This window comes from Jatropha curcas, chromosome 2, assembly GCF_041381405.1.
Source record: "Jatropha curcas cultivar XTBG-Jc1 chromosome 2, XTBG_Jcur_1.0, whole genome shotgun sequence".
Lineage (NCBI taxonomy): Eukaryota > Viridiplantae > Streptophyta > Magnoliopsida > Malpighiales > Euphorbiaceae > Jatropha > Jatropha curcas.
In genome coordinates this window covers 16,696,079-16,709,637 of record NC_143152.1, presented here as the reverse complement: position 1 = coordinate 16,709,637, position 13,559 = coordinate 16,696,079, and positions in this window count along the sequence as shown.

Below are 13,559 nucleotides of genomic sequence, written 5' to 3'. Positions count from 1 at the left end.
CCTCGGGGAACAAGGACAAAGAGTCCATGTCCACCACCTTCTTGTGGGTTTTGAGAGCAGTGATGGATCTTTCCAGGAGTTCTAACTTCTCTCTCATTCTTTGAGCTTCCAGCTCAGAAGCAGTTTTAGAGGGCATATCATCCAGGTTTAGGGCAGGGTTTGTAGGTTCGGCAGCAGGACCCTGGTTGGAGGCAGCAGGTCCACTTCCCCCGGCAGAAGCCCCATTTCCATTTCCATTTCCATTTCCATTCCCATTGCCCAATTCAGCTATCAGGGCGGTCCTCTGGGCAGCTAGTGCCTCATTTATTCTGGCCTCCATTCTAGCCTCTAGTTGTTCAATGAGGGTTTGGATATCAACAAGTGATGCCATTGGTGCAGGTAGGGTCGTTGGAGTTATAGGTGAAGCAGGTGTAGCTGGTGAAGCTGGTGATAGTGCTGTAGGCGTGTCTGGCACTTGGATTGTAGGCACCTGTAAGGATGAGGGTAGCTAGATTAGGTGGAGTGGTTGGCGTATCAAGTAACTGATGTGAGGTAGACCGACTCTTTTATCCAACTGTGCATGACTGAGAAGTAAAAGAGTGTTTTCTGCTCTCTTTTTGTGTTTTACCCCATGTTCATGATATGTCGTGAATGCGCATAACAACACGTCATAATCTGTTTAGTGGTATGGTTCACATCATTGGGTGCATACGGCCCTAAAGGGTAGGTTCTATAGGCTATGACTCAAATAGAGAATCGGCTTATAAGGGACCCTTGAACCTTGAGTATGGATATACCTAACCACATGTGAAACAAAGAGTTTCGCGTGGGTCCAACGGTACGTATACCCATGGGCCACCCCTAAAAGGATCAGGGACGGTTTGCAGTAACAGGGAGGACGCTTTGGCTGTCCGTCGACATAATCAATGAGACCTGCCGATCAGCGCTACTTGCTATCCAGACTCAGAAGTTTGAACAGAGAGAGAAGAAATTCATTTGAAATTCATTTTTTTATGCAATGGAGAAAAAGATTCTCAATCGTGCAAATAAATCAACAAATTAAAAATGTTTTAATTTAGTTGTATAATCAAGTTCAAATTCTCCTTATCTGGTACTCTTAAAGAAAGAATACTGGATTTTTTTTTTTCGTTGGGGTACCCTGCAAAACAAAGCATAGTAAATAATACCCTAAAGAAGGGCAGGTTAGTTTACACAGCAATTGTAGTCCACTATTATGCAAAAAGATTACATAAGACTTCCCCAGAAGAGTCGCCAAACTGTGGACCCCTCCCCAAACATCATAGCATATGAATGCATGTGACTAAGGGTAGAAATGCACGTGAATGTATGAGTTGCCACCTTGTTTAATTGTTTTAGGGTAAACTAGGAAAAAACCCTAAGTGACTCCAATTTTAATTAACCTAAATGCTAGATTAATTAACCCAATGTTAAAGCATGGTCTACGAACCCGAGGTGGATCCCGAGACTATGTCATGCTGATGAACTAACCTAAACAATGAATGCTTTGCAGGGTGTAGGATGATATGATTTGGACCAATGAAAGTGTTTATGTGATTTTGACTTGCCGCTCGGGGTTAAATCCCAAACGTGCCTACGTACTTCCGTTTGAATGGAAGATCAAAGTCGACGTAGTTCGATAGGCCTCTTTTAGAGGGCTTTGAATGGGGATGCTTTATGCATGAGTGTGTGTATGCTTTGTGCATTTTGTTTAGGCATTTTGCCAAAGAATTGATTGATTTTTAGGCATTTGATGCCAAAAATGTTGATTTTAATGGCTTTTAGCCAAAAAGATTGATTTAGGCAATCGTTGCCAAAAATGATTAATTTTAGGCGATTGTCGCCAAAATGATTGATTTTAAGGCTTTTAGCCAAAAAGAGTGATTTAGGCAATTTGATTGCCAAAATGATGTTGATTGGGCGATTGTCGCCAAAATGATTGATTTAAGGCTTTTAGCCAAAATAAGTTGATTAATTTTAAGGCATTTTGCCAAAAGATTGATTTAATTGTAGGCAATTTGTTGCCAAAACGTGATCGATTAAGGCTTTTAGCCACAATTATTAATTAATTGGACTTAAGCCAGATTTGTTTGAAATAAAGGCGATTACACCATAGCTATTAATTAACTAGGTATTTTAAGCCAATATTGTCGGATTTAGGCTTTAATACCACGATTATTAATTAATCGGGCATTTAGCCTAAATTTATTTAATTGAGGCAATTTGTTTGCCTAATGATGACATAGATGCATTTATGCAGTTGTAGAATTATTAGGAGTAGAAAAGAAGCATGCATGAAGTGCTAAAATTAAATAGGCAGAGTTCAGTTCATGTACCTGATTTAATCGTCGACCGCTTCTTAACTCCAGGTTAAGCTCCTCGTTAAGGGAATTAATTTTAATTTAATTTTAAGTGACCAAGTATCACAACAATAAAATAAAACTAAAATTAAAAAAAAAATGCAAGACAACAGTAAAGAATCGCAAAGAGCATAGGGAGAAGGAGCGTCCGTCAACACAGACTGAGTGTCCAAAACAGAAGGCCTGGGGCCACTATTTATAATAAAAAAAACTGTTTCGGCGGCTGGGCTGCCGGGGCTCGGCGGCTGAGCCGCCGTGGCTCGGCGGCTCGGACCGCCGGACTCAGGCGGCGGGGCCGCCGGGACTCAGCGGCTGGGCCGCCTATGATCGGCGGCTCGGGCCACCGGAAGCCAGCGGTTGGGCCGCCGGGGCTCGGCGGCTCGGACCGCTGGTTGCCGGCGGCTGGACCGCCGGGGCTAGGCGGTTCGGACCGCCGGTGGCCGACGGCTGGGCCGCCGGTGCTCGGCGGTTCGGGCCACCGGAAGCCAGCGGCTGGACCGCCGTGCCTGTGGTTTTGCTACTTTAACACTCCAGGAGCTTTTCCGGGAGTTCTAGACCTCCAAAAAATATTCCGGGACCAGTTCTGTGATCCCCATAATTTTCCGGACATTTCAAGTACCATATTGGCATATTTCCGGTGAACTTTTCGAATGGCTTCCGGTCCGGCCGGACTATTTGCAGTCCGGAAAAACTGGCTCTTTGAGTCTCAAAATTTGGGTATTCACAGTTGCTCAATGCCATCAACTTGATTAGAAGGAGAATAGGTAAATGAGTAGTTAGAATAAATGACCATTGTATTAAAATAATTTTCTTTACTTCTGTATAATGTTGAAAGAAGTAAGATTAATAAAGGGTTTGAATTTCAAAATTTTTCTTCCTTTGTTTTGGGGATATGATTAAAGAATGCAAGACCTTCCTCTCTGCTTATCTAATCAAGATTGACTCATCTATTTTGAAAATGTTCTGGCTGTTGGTCCTGCCTAAGTGATGAATTCTTTGAAAACATGGATCAGGAGAATAAATACCATTTTCTCAGTGATTTCCTTGGAAAGATCAATAAAAAAACCATGGATAAAACCTTAGTACCCAGTAGGTTCATGCATACATAAAGAAGTTACATATGTTGATTTTGGTTGATCTATGCAGGCAATAAAATAGTCACCCCATTTTTTTTATTTCCAAATGTAAGCTTCTATCTTTAAATCAAATAATTCATTTTTATGAGCTTTCATTTACTAACCCCGGGGGCAGGAGGCCCAAATAACTAACACAACAAATAATTTCGAAGGAAAAGATTTGTTGTCTTTTATTGTCCATGTGTGCAGAAAGCAGGAATTAATAAAGATAGAACCACCAGAGTCATTAATTGAAAGAAAGGAGACACATTAACTAGGAGCTCATGGCCCGGGAATACAAGGAACTAAAAAAGAGAGAAAAGCAACAACAGCATTTATTCTAGTAGAGGTTGCCATCAGACGCCAATCTTCGCAAAACCTAGTATCATCATGGGGTGTAAAACCAGTTGACGTACTCGGGTGTCACAGCATCCTGCATCACTCCTTGACCTAGGTACCTGGTGTTTCGATTTCGCCAGCAGTCAGCCAAATTGGTCAAAAGACTCGGCGTCGTGAGACCACTTTCAAAGTCATGAATTCTGGGAACGCGCTGTATCATACCGTACTGACGGCTGATCCTGTCTAGGAAATAGGCCATGGAACGGTCTAGACTGGCATATAACACGTAGTTGAGGTTCATGCTCCCAGTAGTGACCAGTCTGATCCTCCACCATGGACAAGTCCACCGAATTGTCGGGTTATCCCCAAAATCGAAATGTCCTCGAGACCGAGACCGACAGTTGGCAGGGCCATAGGTTGGAATCAAACGAGCTGGGACCGGAAGAATCAGGCTTAACTTGTCTAAAGCCCAGGCTTGCAACAACATCGGACAACCTCGATGGTGAACATTGAAGTTAGTGATATGAAGGACAATATCCCTGACCCAGCACATCGTTTCCCCCATGATCATCATGAAGACAGTATGATGATACATTTGCATGTCACGAACAACTGTCAGAAGTCGAAAATCTCCAATTCCAGGTTGGCGGTTCTTTATGGCATACATATTCAACAGCAGGAAACAACAAGCTCGAATCCAAGAAGGATCTATATCCATGGACAAAACCCTACTCAGAAAAGGCTCTAAAGGAAGACCTTGATCCGTGTTTATGCCATCAGGAAGGTAAACCAGACACAGGGCCACAATCTTGGCTAGATCATACCTAGGGCCTGGAGGCAAGGTCGGAGTTTCATCTTGTTCAGGGTGATGATCCATCACGGCACACATTTCCTCATAGGTCGGAGTTACTTCAGAGTCTTCAAACCGGAAAACCATGGTGTTAGGATTGAAGTATGTGACGAGCCAAGACAAGAAACTATGATCGGGTTTTAAGTCTTTGAAATATTTCAGCCAGGCGAGTTGGTTCATAGGGGGAATCTGCCATAGGTCGTCAGGGATGGATTGGACGAAGGATGAAACTTGGTTTCTGAAAGCCATGGAAAAGAATTATCTAAGAAACGAATTTGTTTTGAGTGCTGGAAGTGAAGAAGACGTAAAGGGAAGCCTCCATTTATAGAAGTGTAAAGGATCTAGAGAACGAAGCACCATCATTATTTGACCTGGTATTTACTATCAATGGTGGTTGGATGAGCATTTATACATACATCGCTCCGGTAGTTCGACATTTAAACCTGCGTTAATAAGAAGGACAGCTTGTACAATAAGGAGGTTGAGCCTTTATGATCGCATTAACCGAGAAAGGGTGGTTGAGCCATTACGTCTACATTAATCAGGTGGACCGCCCTGTCAGGTAAGTACTACGATCCATTTCTGTTTCTGATAGATTTTTACCTTATTTTATTTTAAGTTCCTTATTTTGTTTTCATTTCATTTCATTTCATTTACTTTTTACAATAAATTGGTTGGTTGAGCACTAACGAGGTGGACCACTTTTATGAATAAGTGGGACGCCGCTATTGTGCGTTTTCGTGTTTGTATTTTGTTTTTGCAGGAATCAAGTCTCACACAGTGTAAGTAATAAACATGTAAAGAATACTATAATAAAAGCAAAAATACTGTAAAAAAAATGTAAATAATGTTGTAAAATTAATAAAACTGTACATATAATCCTACAAACTACAAAATGTTCCAAAAATGGTCAAAACACAGGAGGCTGGCTACCGACGCCTCTGGCTGGGACCAGCAGCTGCCTGAGGGGGTGGAGATGGCAGTGCGTCATCAGATGAGAAGCCATCATCATCCTCCTCAGAGAAGTCCAACGGAATCCCCTCCACCTCTAGTCTCGTCCGAAGTCGGTCCACCTCCAGCTGGAGTTGGGTAATAGCGCTGGACTGGCGAGACTGGTGCCTTTGCAACCTCCCAATCTCCAGATCCTGTAAAAGCAGAAATATGTAAGAAGGGTTTACAAAGAAAAAGAAGAAAAAGATAAAGAGATTCATACCCTCTCATGACGCTCAGAATAGAGCCGGGCAATGTAAGACCAGGCGAACCCAAACCTACGGCATAGCTCCTGGTACCTCTGAGCAGGCACCTGCAAACACAGAAAGACATTCATTAAAGAACTATCCAGGTAAAGTATTTCTTTACTTAGTAAATTCAGTTTTTTACTCACGTGTGTGGCATGCTCAGGATCCAGCTACAGTGGTGGAGGAGCCTGTCTGAGGTCAGCCGGGATGATAATAGCTGACCCGAGACCCAGAGCAGGATCCAGCGCCACCTCTATACCAGGAGGGAATGGGACATCGCCCAGTACAGCTCCCGCTCGTCCAGCCGGAGCAGCCGCCTCCGTCTCTGCTTCACCCTCCGCCTCTACTCTATAGTAGGCAACCGTCCTATGCTTCTTCCTCTCCTGCAACGAGTCAAAAAGGAAGATACTTAGTCACTTGTTCAAACAGTTGAAGAAAAAGGGTCATAATTGAAAATAAGAGAATCACCTGGGTGTACTCCCGAACCTCTGGCAGTCGGGCATGCAGTCGAGTGGAGAAGTATGTGGCATAATCGCCAGCCGACAAAGGGACATCAGCTGGAGAGCCCTCATACTCCTCCTCTAGGTCCTCTCGGGTCATACCCTCCAGCAAGCACATGTGCCGAGGAGGAGCATGGGGCACTCGCCGCTGTGCCATGGCCACTTGGAGCTCGTAGACCCTCTCCCCCAGGAAGTACCGGTCAAGCCAGTACCCCCGCAGCAGGAGTCTCGTTCGAGTATATAGCTTGCTACCCCACGAGCGGGATAGGTCCTCCAGGCCTCTCCCTCCTAGGGAGTCAGAAGAAGCTGCAAAACAGAAGAATCAGTAATTGCACAGTGAGAAAGAAAAAGAAAGATATGTTGTTCAGAGGATTCTTGTACTTACATCGGATAAAGCTTTGTCGTTCAGGAAGCACCTCCAATAGTGGGGATCCTCGGAACTGGAGAAGGTATGATGGCAGTGCGCCAGATACCGAGGAATCCGCCGGGAGTCAGCCGGGGTATCACCACTCGGACCGCCTGGATAGATGCAGTACTCGTAGGCCCATACTTGTAGTAAAGATCACAGTGAGTTCAATATACAGATGAGCAGTAAAAAAATAAGACGATAAAGGAAGAAGGTGAAGAGAATAAGAGTCTTACCTCAAGTGGCCGGATGAACTGCTGTGAATACTCAAATTTTGAGGCTCAAAAAGCCTATTTTCCCGGACTGCAAACAGTCCGGCCGGACCAGAGGCCATTTTGGAAATTTGCCGGAAGTATGCCAATATGTACTTGAAACGTCCAGAAAATTGCGAGGATCGCAGAACTGGTTCAGGAATATTTTTTGGAGGTACAGAACTCCCGAAAAAGCCATTTGAACGAAAGAATAGCAAGTCCGCCGGCAAGGGCGGCGGCGGCCGCCCTCCAGGCCGATTTTTCCCTATAAATACAGCCCCGATGCGACTTTTTTACTCACTAAGTCTGTGTTGACGGACCCTCTCTTCTCCCCTACGCTCCTTGCGGTTCTTTTACTGCTTTTCTGCATTTAGTGTAGGCTTTTATTCTGCTGTTGTGATACTTGGTCACTTAAATTAAATTAATTTTAATTAATATTCCCCAAACGAGGAGCTTAATCTGGAATTTTCAAGCTGAAGCTAAGAAGCGGCCACCAATTAACTCAGGTAATAACGAAACCCTGCCTATTTAATTTCAGCATTTCATGCATATTCTCTACTACTCCTAATTCTACAACTGGATTCACACCATCGTCATCATTTTGGCAAATAAATTGCCTTAAGTGAATAAGTTTAGGCTAGGATGCCTAGTTAATCAATAATCGTGGTATTCATGCCAAACTCCGAACATACTGGCTAAAAAGCCTAGTTAGTTAATAACTATGGTACAATCGCCTTTATTTCGAACAAGTTCGGCTAAAAGTCCAATTAATCAATAATTGTGGCTAAAAGCCTTAATCAATCACGTTTTTTGGCAACAAATTGCCTACAGTTTAATCAATCACATTTTGGCAACAAGTTGCCTAAATTACACATCAATTTTTGGCAAAATGCCTTGAATTAATTAATCTTTTGGCTAAAAGCCTCAAATCAATCATTTTGGCGACAATCGCCCAATCGACACTTTTGGCAAACAAATTGCCTAAAATCGCATCAACTTTTGGCAACAATTTGCCTAAAACAATCTTTTTGGCTAAAAGCCTTAAATCAACACTTTTGGCAACAAACGCCTAATCAAATCAATCAATTCTTTGGCAAAATGCCTAAACAAAATGCACGAAGCATACACACACTCATGCATTAAGCATACACATTCAAAGCCCTTTAAAAAAGGCCTATCGAACTACGTTGACTTTGATCTTCCACTCAAACGGAAGTACGTAGGCACGTTTGGGATTTAACCCCGAGCGGCAAGTCGAAATCACTTAAACATTTCATTGGTCCAATTACCTTGCAAAGCATTCATTCATTGGTTAGTTCATCAACATGACATGGTCTCGGGATCCACCTCGGGTTCGTAGATTGTGCCTTAAACATTGGGATAATTAATCTAGTAATTAGGTTAATTAAAATTGGAGTCAACTTAGGGTTTTTTCCTAGTTTACCCTAGAATAATTAAACAAGGTGGCGACTCACACATTCACGTGCATTTCTGCCCTTAGTTATATTCATTATATGCCTATTTTCGGGGGAGGGGTTCACAGTTTGGCGACTCCACTAGGGATTTCATGTAATCGTTTTACATAAAGTGGACTACAATTGTTGTGTAAACTAACCTGCCCTTCTCAGGGTATTATTTTACTATGCTTTGTTTTGCAGGGTACCCTAGCAAAGATTAAGTATTCTTTCTTTAAGAATGCTTAATAAGGAGAATTTGGAACTAATTGAATTTTACTTTAAATCACTTAAATTTGTTTATTTATTTGCACAAATTGAGAATCTTTTTCTCCATTGCATAAAAAATGAATTTCAAATGAATTTCTTCTCTCTCTGTTCGAACTTCTGAGTCTGGATAGCAAGTAGCGCTGATCGGCAGGTCTCCTTGATTATGTCGACGGACAGCCAAAGCGTCCTCCCTGTTACCGCAAACCATCCCTAATCCTTTTGGGGGTGGTCCATGAGTATGCGTACTGTTGGACCCACGCGAAACTCTTTCTTTCATATGTGGTTAGGTATATCCATGCTCAAGGTTCAAGGGTCCCTTTATAAGCCTATTCTCTATTTATGTCATAGCCTATAGAACCTATCCTTTAGGGTTGTATGCACCCAATGATGTGAATCATATCATTGAAACGAATTATGACGTGATGTTGTGCGCATTCATGACATATCACCTCATAAAAACATTAAAAAGAACACAAAATATTCTTTTTAGTCATGAACAGTTGGACAAAGAGTCAATCTACCTCACGTCAGCTACCCTGATACACGAACCACTATACCCTAATCCGATTACCCTTATACTTACAGGTACCCACTATTCGAGTGCCTATCCAAGTTCCAGTCACACCTACAGTGCTATCACCAACCTCACTAGCTTCACCAACCTCACCAACTTCAACTGCACCAATGGCATCACTTGCTGACATTCAAAATCTCGTGGAACAATTGGAAGCCAGAATGGAGGCTAGAATGAATGAAGCATTAGCTGCCCAGAGAACTGCCCTGATAGCTGAACTAGGTATTGGTAATGGAAATGGGGTTTCCGCTGGGGGAAGTGGACCTGCTACCTCCAATCAGGGACCTACTGCTGAACCGACAAACCCTGCCCTTAACCTGGATGACATGCCCTCCAGAACTGCTTTTGAGCTGGAACCTCAGAAAATGAGAGAAAACCTGGAATTGTTGGAAAGGTCGATCACTGCCCTTAAGACACACAAGGAAGTGGTGGACATGGACTCCTTGTCCTTGTTCCCCGAAGCAAGACTGCCAACAAAGTTCAAAATGCCCAACATGGACAAGTTTGATGGAACCACTTGTCCCAAAACGCACCTGAAAATGTATGTGGGTGCCCTAAACCCGTTCGGACTGAACAGCAAGCTCCTTGCTCAGTTGTTTCAACAATCACTCACCGGTGCTGCTTTGAGGTGGTTTGTCAGCCTGGACCGGTCTAAAATGAAGACCTGGGAAGACATCTTCAATGCATTTAATACGCAATACCACTATAATATGGAGGTTGATGTTACTCGGAGGGAACTGGAAACCACCAAACAGAAGAACAACGAACCCTTTTCCTCGTTCCTTACGAGGTGGAGGGCCAAGGCCGCCCAAATGATCAACCGGCCTTCTGAGCAAGAACAGGTGGACATAATTATAAAGAACCTGCTGCCTGTCTACCAGCAACAATTGCAAACTCAGTACCTACCGACGTTCCAGTCGCTCATTGCCACTGCTACAAAGGTAGAGGATTTAATTCAAATAGGGCAACTGAAAGAAGACTCGGGTACCTCAAAATACAAGAAGCCTAGCCAAGATAGCAAAGTCCACGAAGTGGCAAGCATCACCCCCACGAATCCTTTACGTGTGGGAAATATGAGAAATGGCAGTCAGTCGAGAAGGACATATTGTGAATACTCAAATTTTGAGGCTCAAAAAGCCAGTTTTTCAGGACTGCAGACAGTTCGGCCGGACCGGAGGCCATTCGGAAAGTTCACCGAAAGTATGCTGATATGGTACTTGAAACGTCCGAAAAATTACGAGGATCACAGAACTGGCCCCGGAATATTTTTTGGAGTTCGGGAACTCCCAAAAAAGCCTCTGGAATGAGAAAATAGCAAGTCTTATGGGCACGGCGGCAGCTGCCGCCCTCCTCGGCGGCAGCGGCCGCCCTCCAGCCCGATTTTTGCCTATAAATACAGCCCCGGCACTCCGTTTTTACTCACTCAGTCTGTGTTGACGGACGCTCCTTCTCCCTTACGCTCCTTGCGATTCTTTACTGCTTTTTTTTGCATTTAGCATAGGCTTTTATTATTTTGTTGTTGTGATACTTGGTCACTTAAATTAAATAAATCCTAAATTAATATTCCCCAAACGAGGAGCTTAATTTGGAGTTTTCAAGCTGAAGCTAAGAAGCGGCCGTCGATTAAATCAGGTACATAAACGAAACTCTGCCTATTTAATTTTAGCGCTTCATGCATGCTTCTCTTCTACTCCTAATTCTACAACTGCATAAAGGCATTCACGTCATCATTAGGCAAATAAATTGCCTCAATTAAATAAGTTTAGGCTAAAATGCCCGGTTAATTAATAATCGTGGTATTAAAGCCTAAATCCGACAATATTGGCTAAAGCCTAGTTAATTAATAGATATGGTATAATCGCCTTTATTTCGAACAGTCCGGCTTAAGTCCAATTAATCAATAATTGTGGCTAAATAGCCTTAATTAAACACATTTTTCTTGGCAATAAATTGCCTACATTGAAATTCAATTGATCTCTTTTGGCAAACAAATTGCCTATAAGTAGATTAATCATTTTTTAGCGACAAATCGCTTAAAACAAAAATTTTGGCAAAATGCCTTGAATTAATCAACCTTTTGGCTAAAAGCCTTAAATCACTTACATTTGGCAAACTAATTGCCTAAATCAATCATTTTGGCTAAAAGCCTTTAAATAATCAATTTTGGCGACAATCGCCTAAATCATATCAATTTTTGGCAACAATTGCCTAAATCAATCTTTTTGGTTAAAAGCCTTAAATCAACATTTTTGGCAACAAATGCCTGAAACAATCAAATCAATCAATTCTTTGGCAAAATGCCTAAACAAAATGCACGAAGCATACACACACTCATGCATAAAGCATACCCATTCAAAGCCCTTTAAAAAAGGCCTATCGAACTACGTTGACTTTGATCTTCCATTCAAACGGAAGTACGTAGGCACGTTCGGGATTTAACCCCGAGCGGCAAGTCGAAATCACATAAACATTTTCATTGGTCCAATTACATCATCTTCCTTGCAAAGCATTCATTCATTGGTTAGTTCATCAGCATGACATAGTCTCGGGATCCACCTCGGGTTCGTAGACCATGCCTTAAACATTGGGATAATTAATCTAGTAGCTAGATTAATTAAAATTGGAGTCAACTTAGGGTTTTTTCCTAGTTTACCCTAAAATAATTAAACAAGGTGGCGACTCACACATTCACGTGCATTTCTGCCCTTAGTCATATGCATTTATGCCTATGTTTTCAGGGGAGGGGTTCACAGCTTGGCGACTCTGCTGGGGTCTTATGTAATCATTTTGCATAAAGTGGACTACGATTGTTGCATCAACTAACCTGCCCTTCTTTAGGGTATTATTTTACTATACTTTGTTTTGCAGGGTACCCTAACATGAATCGAGTATTCTTTCTTTAAGAATACGAGATGAGGAAATTTGGACTCAATTTGTACAATTTAATTAAAACATTTTAACTTGTTGATTTATTTGCACGATTGAGAATCCTTTTCTCCATTGCATAAAAAATGAATTTCAAATGAATTTCTTCTCTCTCTGTTTAAACTTCTGAGTCTGGATAGCAAGTAGCGCTGATCGGCAGGTCTCTTTGATTATGTCGACGGATAGCCAAGGCATCCTCCCTGTTACCGCAAACCATCCCTAATCCTTTTGGGGGTGGCCCATGAGTATGCGTACTGTTGGACCCACGCGAAACTCTTTGTTTCACATGTGGTTAGGTATATCCATGCTCTATTTGTGTCATAGCCTATAGAACCTATCCTTTAGGACTGTATGCACCCAATGATGTGAATCATATCATAAACGGATTATGATGTGGTGTTGTGCGCATTCATGACATATCATAAACACAAAGAGAACACAAAACACTCTTTTGTTTTTAGTCATGCATAGTTGGACAAAGAGTCGATCTACCTCACATCACTACCCTGATACATGAACCACTATACCCTAATCCCATTACCCTTATACTTACAGGTACCCACTGTACGAGTGCCTATCCAAGTTCCTGTTACGCCTACAGTGCTATCACCAACCTCACCAACTTCACCAACCTCACCAGCTTCACCAGCTTCACTAACTTCAACTGCACCAATGGCATCACTCACTGACATCCAAAACCTCATTGAACAACTGGAAGCCAGAATGGAGGCTAGAATGAATGAGGCATTGGCTGCCCAGAGGACTGCCCTGATAGCTAAATTAGGTGGTGGTAATGGAAATGGGGCTTCCGTTGGGGGAAGTGGACCTGCTACCTCCAATCAGGGTCCTGCTGCTGAACCAACAAACCCTACCCTTAACCTAGATGACATGCCCTCTAGAACTGCTTCTGAGCTGGAAGCTCAGAAAATGAGAGAGAAACTAGAACTCCTGGAAAGGTCTATTACTGCCCTTAAGACACACAAGGAAGTGGTGGACATGGACTCCTTATCCTTGTTCCCCGAAGCAAGACTGCCCACAAAGTTCAAAATGCCTAACATTGAACCACTTGTCCCAAAACACACCTGAAAATGTATGTGGGTGCCCTTAACCCGTTTGGATTGAGCAGCGAGCTCCTTGCTCAATTGTTCCAACAATCTCTGACTGGTGCTGCTTTGAGATGGTTTGTCAGTCTAGACCGGTCTAAGATGAAGACCTAGGAAGACATCTGCAATGCGTTTAATACGCAATACCATTATAATATGGAGGATGATGTTACTCGG